This window comes from Antedon bifida, chromosome 2 (genome assembly GCF_963402885.1).
Source record: "Antedon bifida chromosome 2, ecAntBifi1.1, whole genome shotgun sequence".
NCBI lineage: Eukaryota > Metazoa > Echinodermata > Crinoidea > Comatulida > Antedonidae > Antedon > Antedon bifida.
In genome coordinates this window covers 14,189,710-14,199,653 of record NC_136227.1, presented here as the reverse complement: position 1 = coordinate 14,199,653, position 9,944 = coordinate 14,189,710, and the positions used below count along the sequence as shown (strand labels likewise).

At 30.6% G+C, this 9,944-nt stretch overlaps 1 long non-coding RNA gene across 1 annotated transcript; it reads left to right on the top strand.

The window, feature by feature from the left end:
• Positions 1 to 4,064: 4,064 nt before the first annotated feature.
• On the top strand, positions 4,065 to 4,705 carry LOC144834956 (uncharacterized). Its single transcript, XR_013611027.1, has 2 exons — positions 4,065 to 4,092; positions 4,486 to 4,705. It is a non-coding gene; the product is annotated as an uncharacterized LOC144834956 (long non-coding RNA).
• The last annotated feature ends 5,239 nt before the right edge of the window (positions 4,706 to 9,944 follow it).

Sequence of the window (9,944 nt, the reverse complement as noted above, 5' to 3'; positions counted from 1 at the left end):
TATGGCCAATAGTAAAGTTATTGACCTTTGAAATATCTGGAATTTGCATAACTATTATGAAATATATTTGTCATAATTTGATTTTTTTTAATGGCCAGGGTTATTTTACCTATTAGTATTATTTAGTTTGGCTTATCTTTTGGTTTAGTATGTTCTTGCAAATTATGAAATTAAGCTGAATTTTTAAATTTTTTTTAAAAGAGTAGCTGAGGGATGTATCATAACTTATGCTTATAACTAGAATTGCTAATATTGTTATTTTAAATCACAAACACTTTGATTGTCAGAATGGAATGTCTGCATCTGATATCTATAATGAAAATGTGTGCGATAAATACGATGGTGAACAGAAAAAAACAGAAATACTTGCAATTTTGAATGGTAAGTTAAAAAACACATTGTGCCTCAAATAAAACCATGAACTTCTAAAAATAGAATTAATGATCACTTTTTATCCTGTAGTATTTGTAGTCAGTCATATAATCAAACAAATTAAAAAATATGATTTATAAAAAAAAAAGTAGATTGATTCAAATAGCGGCTCATCTCAACACAGTTGGTACAGGGTATGTTCAGACTCGCAGCGTTAGGTTTGTTATCTAACACAAGGCGTACGGTACTTCATGGCATGCCAATGTGTAATATGGTTTCAGTTGTGCATTTTATCCTGTCTTCTATTTTGTGTGCTACTAATTCTGTTATAAATATCTACATGTTGGTCCCAAAGGTAATTTAAAAATATGTTTGTCCTTTATATCCTAAATTATTTCCAATCTGTAATTCTGCACTGAAAAGCTTGATATACACATTCATTTTACTTGTTTAGGTGGACCTTTACCTTACATCGAAATGACATCGTCAGGTATGAATATTCTTCAATTTCAATGCCCCACAATAGGGCTATTGTTTCCAATAAAAAAATGAATTAAAAAATTAATCTTGGTCTATAACATTAGCTATCTTTTATGTTCTATTTGTTATGGAGATTTTGGTATTCACAATATCTATAAATAAACTGGTTGTAAAAGTTACTTAAATATTATTTTACATAAGAAATATAAAAAAGTATTTTTTTTTTAGAAAATAAATAGTTTATCATTATTGAACTATTATTTTATTTACAAATTATAAAACAACTATAGACAAAGTCAACATTTCACAAAATTACATTTGGGTAATTTAGATCTAGAAATTGAGATGGGTAGGTGGAATCAAACAAACAAAATACTAATATTTTAGGATTTATTAGAATATTTTAAAAACAGTATAATATTTATATTTTATTTAGAAATTACAATTAAAGAATTAATATACATTGCCAATAACGCCGACAATAAATGGGAACTAATAGCAGCTAATCTTGGAATGACACAAGAAGATATAAATTCATTTGAACTACCAGATAGAAACATTTCTGAAAGGACTTATGACATGTTGGATGCATGGCAGTATAAGGTTACTAAGAAGTCCATGCGTTCAGAACTTGTTGCAGCACTCAGGAAAGCTGAGGAAAAAGATGTGGCTGATAAAATTGAAAGTAAGTAAATAAAACCGTAAGATAGCCTTCAGAATGAACTCTCTCATTTATAAGGTTCTTAAAGGCTTTGTAACAATATTCTGTGTGTTTATAATAATAAATGAAAAAACTTTTGAATATGCAGAAATGTCTACATCTAAATTTTGGTCGCATTTGTGAGCATCGGCTTATAAGCTTAAGTGTTGGCATATACCTTATTAGTACCACATATTTATCAAACCAATTGTTGCATTTGATGAAAATCAGTCATCTGTTTTTTGTGACGAATTGCTGAAGTATTTTATTCTATATAGAGTATACCTTAATCTTTGTACTCTGCTATTATGACCTTAATTTATTTCAAGTAATGATTGAGGTATTCATAAGACATTCTTAGTGCATATTAAACTGTTCAATTTTATAAAGAGTATTAATTGCTATCCAGTAGTATACAAACAATCAGGAAGTTATACAATAATTATTGTACCTTATATTTTGTTTTTAAGATGTGCATGTTCCAGAGGAGATATTGGCACGAGGACCTGATGCGGTGAAAGCATTTCAAAATGCACTTGAAGAAGGACAAACAGAGTTTAATCAAGGAAGAACTATTTTTGTAGGACTTGAGAATGTTGGAAAAACTTCTACTATCAATTCTCTTTTAAGAAAACAGTAAGCATACTTTATATCAATTACAACTATTACATTTAACCACTGTTACATACAGTTGTTACTGTATAATTACAAGAATAAGACATTTGAAACATTTTTCCTGAATAGTTTCAATTTATTTCACCATAAAATAATATCAAAATACATAGCAAATATTGATGAGAGTGACCATCAAAGTAAAGCTTGTATTCCGGTCACCCATACACATAGCTAGCCAAAATAGCTTAAATATCTTATTTTTATTGGGATCCTCATAATCTAAATATAAATAATCTAAATATCACAATGTAAAAGAGAAAGAATATAGTTGATTAAAATTTACTATTAAAATTGTTTTTAAAGTATTTGGCCCTTTAGTGTTCTTGGTATGTTGAGGGTTTAAAATAAGATTTTAATGCAACGTAAAAACAATGTAATTGCAGTATACCATCAAATTATTTTCTGTTTTATTATTAATGCAAACATTCTTTTATAATTATATAATGTCATTTTGTCATAGGTTTAATCCATTGCATATAATAACAGATGCAATGGTAAAAACAACGGTGTGTACACCAGATGCCAGTAACAAAGAAATGTTGAAAGAAACAACGCAGGATATTTGTAAGTATTCACTTTATTCAGATACATGCTGCAACCAAAATAGATGATTTATTTATATTTTTTAATTTATTTTGCAAAATTGCCAAGTATATCCATAAGCGAATTAATTCACTATCCTTCTTAAAGGTGGAAATCCTGTTCACAAGACCAACATACACAAGATGCTCTACATAACAATAAACAAAGTCTTATTACAAGTCTTTGGGAGTGGAGTTGTAATTTGTCATTAGAAAAAATCCTGACATATGACAGGACTTGAACCCAGGACCCTTGAATTGGTAGCCAAGCACCATAACCACCAAGCCACAACTCCACTCCAAATTTAAAATTCACCCCTGACTCATGCACTGTCATGTCACAACTTGTTTTTTATTTTTTTTACCAAATAATTGTTGTTCTTATATCATGTCATTGTAAATCAATTTAAAAGACACTCTAGGTTTAATATTTGCGTGACAATTTGTGACTAGTTCTTGCACACACTTTGATATTTCATAAATGCATGGAGAAAACCACTACCATATAAACATACACGTTATTTAAATTCAATTTGAGGATAAATTAGTTTTTAAATTATTGCAACAACATCATAAAAATAGTTTCAAAGTATGTAACTGTGTAAGAAATAAAATAATATATACATGATTTTATTAACATTTTTTAATTTAAAAGCTTTAGACATGTATCAGGATGCCGTCACTGATGTCACAGTTAAACAAATGTTGAAAAGTCCACGCCATACAAAAGGATACACACCAAGAGCAGGACCATCAAAGCAGGAAACAAAATCTGGTAAAAGATTTTAATGAAAGTTAATTCAGTAATCTGCTGTAAAATAAATTTAAAAGTATAAATATAAAAGGCACAAAATACCAGTCAATATAAAATTGGTACAAAAGAGATTTTTTTAAATAAATTTAATATAGAAGTGGATAAAAGAGAGGTTTATACAACATTTTGCTGTGATTACTTCTGTGACATTTGAATTCAAATAGAGAATGCAAAAGATACACATATTATAATAATGATGGCAAATTGGATCAGGTTGGAATCGGCAACAAATGATTCATTACACTAAACTTTGTTCTTGCCAAGTTAATTTGATTATAAAGCATAATGATGAATGTTAATACATTATGCTATTTATAACAAGGTAGCATCTTTAATTATATTAACACATTTTTCAGAAAGTAGACCTGAGAAAGAGAAAAACCCCACAGAAGCATTAACATCAAAACAGGAAGCCAAATCTGGTGAAACATCAAAAAGAACAAATCCAATGCCAAGCCCACAAAAAGAGGGTAAATATTTATTTTGAAATGTGTTTGATTTTGCTGTTCATACATATTAATGATATCAGAAATAAAGACTAAAGTGCTAAATATTGAAATGATTAAAGGAGCGGAAATTTAATCATAATCATCAGTGTCTGCTAATGAACATATATTATCTTGCAAGTTACTTTGACAGTTAATATTAATATTTGTATATTGTATGACACTGCTGTGTAATCTATTCAACTTGCAGTACAATGTGGTTAAATAAACTCATCACTAAACTATTGATTGGAAAGGATAAGGTTTAGAATACTTAAATATTGCATTGGAAATACTTTTTCTTTAAATAAAAAAGTTATAGTTGGTAATCACATATGAGACCTAATGCAAGTTGTTGTATGTGTTTTATCACAACAGAACCAGTGTATGAAGAAAAACCAGAAATTCCTAAAGGGTTCAGGAACAAATTTGTAAGCAAACTTCGCTCTGCAAGAGAAGGTGGTGACTCTAAAGTGGATAGCAACAAGTTTGTTATGAATATCTGGGACTTTGGTGGTCAACCAATTTACCATGTGATACAACGGGTAAATTTTATTGGTGTATTTAATTTTTATTAATAGAGATTAGTTTTGCCGTCAATATTCAATATACATGCCTTCTTCTGAGCTTCTGTTAGTTTCAATGTATACTTTGTCTTTTGGCCTTGTTACAATATCAGCACTGAAATCAAAAAGCTTGCTCACTTGATTTGAAGTTAAGAACCTATAATCTTCCTCCAAGGTGGATCTAATATAGTACAATATGTCAGTATCAGATATAAAATACAATTATTATTACAATATTATAAATTATTTTATTCTTCATTTAATTTGAATACAATCAACTTAGTCTCTAGTCTCTGATTACCTTAAACCAAAACCAGAATTGAGGTCAAAAGTTCCAAATTCTGTTTTACCTTTAAAAATACATTTGGAATATCAGAATTTCTGTAAACCCAGACATATTGCCAGCCAAAGGGTGTCCAGTTTTGGGAGACTTTAAGTAAAATAGTATTAATTGATGTAATATAATGTATTATTAGCAGAGAGGGATAGAAAAGAAAGAATGTGATATTAAACATTCATTATTTATTAAACCAATGATTAAGATTGTAAATGTTCCAAGGTGAACATACACTTTGTGAGGAAAACAAAAGTATCAAATAATCAGTTGTGCCAGTATCTGACACATGTGTATAAACAGTTTGTAATATTGACTATTATGATTATGTTTACTAGATATTCATGGTATCTTATGCTGTTGTATGTGTGGTATTCAACCTGAATGAAGGTCTTAATGCCCCAGCTAAAGTTTGTGATCCAACAACTGTAAGTAGATTTTACAAATTTCAAATGTTTATGTAATTGTACATAAATAAAATGTTTCCTTCATGTTATCCTTCACCTTAACACAAACTGTGCAAATAGCAGATGTCTGATATATGATTGTTGTTATTTCCACTTCCATGATAGTGTTGTTAATAGCAGATGCCTGATATATGATTGTTGTTATTTCCACTTCCATGATAGTGTTGTTAATAGCAGATGCCTGATATATGATTGTTGTTATTTCCACTTCCATGATAGTGTTGTTAATAGCAGATGCATGATATATGATTGTTGTTATTTCCACTTCCATGATAGTGTTGTTAATAGCATATGTCTGATATATGATTGTTGTTATTTCCACTTCTATGATAGTGTTGTTAATAGCAGATGCCTGATATATGATTGTTGTTATTTCCACTTCCATGATAGTGTTGTTAATAGCAGATGTCTGATACATGATTGTTGTTATTTCCACTTCCATGATAGTGTTATTAATAGCAGATGTCTGATATATGATTGTTGTTATTTCCACTTCTATGATAGTGTTGTTAATAGCAGATGCCTGATATATGATTGTTGTTATTTCCACTTCCATGATAGTGTTGTTAATAGCAGATGCCTGATATATGATTGTTGTTATTTCCACTTCCATGATAGTGTTGTTAATAGCAGATGCCTGATATATGATTGTTGTTATTTCCACTTCCATGATAGTGTTGTTTTTCTATATAAATTTGTGCTGCAGCTAATAATAATAGATAATTTAGCACAATGTTTCAAACTATAGAACTTTAAGAATTTAAAATGTAAATTTTGTTCATTTTTTTTTTATTTAGGGAAAAATGTATGAACATCGAATGACAAATCTTGACTTCATTCTGTTTTGGATTCGTTCAGTTTTTGTAAACGTAAGAAAAGGGCAAAATAACAAGATAATGCTGATTGGTACACATTATGAGAGCCTTGGTAAAACTGAACAAGAAAGACAACAAAGGGTACATATGTCATCACATTTCCTTTTAAACAGTACAAAATTGTATATTGTCATTAATTCATTGGAAACAATATGTAGTTTCATCTCTAACATTGGCAATCATGTATGATTGTTATATACGTCATGTCATGCGCATACTACTGTACTGTTCTGGCTTATGATTAACTGATTAACTTAACTTAATTTTATTTTTCATTTGGATATAATAAAACAAATAAAAGGGTATACAAATATCTATGATTTAGCACACATTTTGAATTTGTTTTCTTATATTGGCATAATTATATAATGTACACTGGGTAAGTAAATGCGTAACATAACTTAAATGAAACACTTTTTGCACTTTACAAAAGAGGTTGGGGTTGGCTAGGCACACTCTAAATCTTCCCCTGACGTAAGTATAATTCCAATATGATGTTATTTATTTTAGGTAAAAGAAATAGAGAATATACTTTGGAAAGCCCTGGAAGGAAAACCATTTGAGGACATGGTGTATCAAGGAGAGCTCTTTACCATTGAAAACAGTGTCTCATTTGAAAAGAGTGGTGCCTCTAAAATCATCCTCCAAATACAAAAATTAGTCCAGATGATGATTCTTACTTTGCCAATCAAATGGCTACAAGTACTGGTGGAAATACAACAGTTACGAAAAAACAAACTATATCTACCAACATCTGAGGTTAGAATAAATTTCTTTAACAAATTGATTGATGAATGTGTCTTTTAATGTTTAACATCCATTACATTTGAAGCAATAACCCCTGTTTTCTGAGTGTTGCATTGAATGGTGTTAATTAAATTAAAAAAGCAAACTTGTTTCATTACATTTGAAATTGTGTGGGATACAAGTTTGTTATTGATAGTAATATAACAGTAATCCCTGCTTTTTTGTCTGTGTTAATTGACTGTTTATGGTGAATCTTCAACAAATGTTTATCAAACAGGAACGGTGCAGTTTTAGTTTAAGAGTACCAAGTACCAAAACAAAAGGAACATTTTTTGTCCTTTAATAATTATTGAAATAAGTGGTGAACCTTGAGTTTACTGTTGGTTGGGAAAATTTTAGATTTCAAATCTACCCTTGTATGATAAAGTATTATGTCCTATATAAACAACCTTTCAACAACGAAACGAATGATAACATCAACAGAAAACCAGTTTGTAATTAATCAACATTTTTTTTTTCATTATGATATTTATTTACGTTTTAGATTAATGGTTTACTTGCTCGTTGTAAGATAACTGACAGAAAACTGTTTCTTGAGTACTTGCACGACATCGGCGAAATTCTGTTCTACCCAGATGACAAGATCCTCAAAGAAAAAATTGTTATAGATTTGATGGGAGTAGTTGACAAGTTTAAAACAATCATCACAGTTATAGATCCCAGCATTCAGGTTAGCAAACTTCACTCCTTTGAGTGGTGTCAATCATTGGTGAATATCAGACGTAAACATTGTGGTAATTTTTTTTTAGTGTGATGGATTTAGCTCTAAAATCTGCCACACAGAGAACGAAATTATACCTTATTAATTCTATTATATTCTAATATTAAAATATGTATTTGTAAACATATTACTGTAGCACTCTCATTAGGAGAAGACCCAACAAAGTAATTCCTTAATAGAGGTTAGCCATGGTGTTAATCTGCCTCTCATTCATTTCACAAGTAAGTTTTAATAAGGTTTAAGGGAAGACCCAACAAAGTGTCCCCTTAATAGAGGTTAGCCGTGGTGTTAATCTGCCTCTCATTCATTTCACAAGTAAGTTTTAATAAGGTTTAAGGGAAGACCCAACAAAGTGTCCCCTTAATAGAGGTTAGCTGTGGTGTTAATCTGCCTCTCATTCATTTCACAAGTAAGTTTTAATAAGGTTTAAGGGAAGACCCAACAAAGTGTCCCCTTAATAGAGGTTAGCCATGGTGTTAATCTGCCTCTCATTCATTTCACAAGTAAGTTTTAATAAGGTTTAAGAGAAGACCCAACAAAGTGTCCCCTTAATAGAGGTTAGCCATGGTGTTAATCTGCCTCTCATTCATTTCACAAGAAAGTTTTAATAAGGTTTAAGGGAAGACCCAACAAAGTGTCCCCTTAATAGAGGTTAGCCGTGGTGTTAATCTGCCTCTCATTCATTTCACAAGTAAGTTTTAATAAGGTTTAAGGGAAGACCCAACAAAGTGTCCCCTTAATAGAGGTTAGCTGTGGTGTTAATCTGCCTCTCATTCATTTCACAAGTAAGTTTTAATAAGGTTTAAGGGAAGACCCAACAAAGTGTCCCCTTAATAGAGGTTAGCCATGGTGTTAATCTGCCTCTCATTCATTTCACAAGTAAGTTTTAATAAGGTTTAAGGGAAGACTCAACAAAGTGTCCCCTTAATAGAGGTTAACTATGGTGTTAATCTGTCTCTCATTCATTTCACAAGTAAGTTTTAATAAGGTTTAAGGGAAGACTCAACAAAGTGTCCCCTTAATAGAGGTTAGCTATGGTGTTAATCTGCCTCTCATTCATTTCACAAGTAAGTTTTAATAAGGTTTAAGAGAAGACCCAAGAAAGTGTCCCCTTAATAGAGGTTAGCCGTGGTGTTAATCTGCCTCTCATTCATTTCACCAGTAAGTTTGAATAAGGTTTAAGGGAAGACCCACCAAAGTGTCCCCTTAATAGAGGTTAGCTGTGGTGTTAATCTGCCTCTCATTCATTTCACAAGTAAGTTTCAATAAGGTTTTCCCAAAGGAGAGGTTCTACTGACCAGAAGAATAATAATTACTTTGTTGCTTTGACAAATTACACTTTTGTGCTTATATATTTTTTTAGCCATCTCTGAAACAGCTTTGGAGAAATTTAAATGGGGGAAAACTAGATGAAAAACTGTTACAGGAAATATGGAAGGATGAGTCAGATGAGATGATTATTTTCTTTGTGTCTCTCATGCAAACCTTTGGGTTAATGTGTGAAAAAAGGAGTAAAGAGGTACTGTATTTTTATTTTATTTAAAATATTTAGTTCAATTATTTTTTCATATATTCCATTAATACTATTTAAGTTTCATTTTTGTTTCTATAGAATGTTGGACGAACGTTCTATGTTCTTTCACGCCTAAAGCCCCAACGTGATAATACAAAGGCTGTTAAATATGAAGAGAAGCGTGCTATTTCTCTCTTTCATGACTTTGATGGCTACCTACCAGATGATCTCTTCCAACGTGTTGCAACTAAATTTATCGAGGAATTTCAAATGGAAGATGTTGAGCCTACATTGTCTTATGAGCATGTAGAACTGAATGTTGATGGCCATCATCTTGTGGTTCTAAATGTAGCTACCATCAACAATTGCCGTTTGTTCCAGGTAGACTTGACTTGATAATATTTTCATTTTCATTTCATTTCATTTATTTCACTATCATCATCGCAGCCTTAGCTGAATTACAAAGATATTTACATTTTCTCAATATTAAAATTTGTATAAAAGTATAAAACCAATGATAATTATATATAAAAAAGGAGGCAATTTACACAAGA